The sequence below is a fragment of the Hipposideros armiger genome, unplaced genomic scaffold (assembly GCF_001890085.2).
Source record: "Hipposideros armiger isolate ML-2016 unplaced genomic scaffold, ASM189008v1 scaffold_652, whole genome shotgun sequence".
Classification (NCBI taxonomy): Eukaryota; Metazoa; Chordata; class Mammalia; order Chiroptera; family Hipposideridae; genus Hipposideros; species Hipposideros armiger.
Window position 1 is genome coordinate 635,928 of NW_017732002.1, and position 1,963 is coordinate 637,890.

Below are 1,963 nucleotides of genomic sequence, written 5' to 3' on the forward strand. Positions count from 1 at the left end.
GTGTGAGCTCTGAGCAACAGGGTCGCCGGTTCGATTCCCACATGGGCCAGTAAGCTGTGCCCGAGCTGAGCTGCCACTGAGCTGCCAACAGGTGGTAGGATGGCTCAGCTGGTGAGAGAACATGCTCCTATCAACAAGGTTGCCGGATCGACTCCCACATGGGATGGTGGCTACGCCCACCAGCAACTAAGATTGAACATGGCACCTTGAGCTGAGCTTCCCTGAGTAGCCAGATTGCTCGGTGGTTAGAGCATGCGCTCTTAGCAACAAGGTTTTCGGTTCAACTCCCACATGGGACGGTGGGCTACACTCAACCCAACTCAGATTGAACACGGCATTTTGAACTGCATGGCTGTGGGAGGCTGGATGGTGACTAGACTTGGAGTTGAGCAGCTGAGCTAGCTGCGCCCTCCACAACTAAGATTGAAGGACAACAACTTGGCTGTTCCCCTTCCCCAATTCCCCAACACTGTTCCCCTCTCCCAATTCCCCAATAAAATTTTAAGAAAAATAAAAGATTAAAAAATCAGTTCTTTTTGTGGAGAGTTTTAGAGCTCTCTTCTTTTATGAATTGCCTCCCTTCCTGAGCAAATCTCTGAGCCACTACTCTGAGAGCTGGGCAGTGTGGTAGCCTCGGATACTGTTGGCTTGCTTTTCCTGTTATGGAACCTGTGCCCTCAGAGTGAGCTGGAACAGGGGCAGTTGGGGCCCCAGTATTCTTGGCCTGCTCCAGCGGGTAGAGCCTCTATCCTATGAGTGAGGGCTGGGTGTAAGAAGGAACCCCCAATATCTCAGCCATAGTCATGCAGAATTTAGCATCTTCAACTTGAAGTTGGAAGAAATGAGACATTTTTTTGGCCTGTCTTTCCCACTCGGATATGGAAATCCTTGACTGAGAGCTGAGGGGAGAGAAAGCCTCGTCTTCTTAGCCACCCTCACCTGCAGAGAAGTTTCCACCAAGCTGAGCTGGAAGTGAGGGAGAAGGGAGTAGCCATATGTCAAATGCCACAGACTTTTGCTGTTCGTATTGAGTTAGTTCAATGGATTTTCCCGAATAACTGTTTCTTCATTTGCTCTATGCCCTTAGGACAATTTCCAGATACTTTAAATGGTTTGGTTTTTAAAAATAGTTTTCACCAACTTTGCTTAGTTCACAAGGAAGTGAGTAAATAGAGCTCTTCACACTGCCTCCCGCAAGCAAAACTCCACCCTTTTTACTTTTAAGTTATTTGTGTCTTTATATTTAAAGTTGGTGTCTTATAGACAGCATATGATTGGGTCTTGGTGTTTTAATTCTAATAATCTTTGCCTTTTAATTGGGATATTTAGACCACTTACATTTAATGTAATTATAAATATGGCTATGTTTATATTTACCATCTTGATACATGTTTTCTATTCATCCCATAGTTCTTGTTTCATTTTTCCTCCTTACGGATTGATTTTTTTGTTATTATTCCATTTTACCTTCTCTGTTGGGTTATTAGCTATAATTCTTTGTTGTGTTGCTTTAGGTTTATAGTACGAGGTATGTTCAAACAATACAGTGAATGTTTAAATAAAAAAAACTATAGTATACATCTTAAACTTAACAGTTTGCCTGCCAGTGACATTGTACCACTTTGCATATATAATAGCGTAAGGACCTTACCACAATATACTTTCATTTCTCCCTGTCATGGCCTTTATGCTAATGTCATACTGTTGACATGTTATAAAACAATATGTTGTGATTTTTTAAACACTTATCTTTTAAATAAATTTAAACAATAAATTTTAAAATTCTTCTGTATTTACTCACATTGTAACTATTTTCCAATGTCCTCATTCTTTTCTATAGATGCAGATTTCTATCTGGTATCCTTTTTTTTTCTGACTAAAATACTTCCTTTATATTTCTTGTAATATGTGTCTGCTGGTGATGAATTATTTTGTCTTTGAATGTCTGAAAAGTCTTACTTTG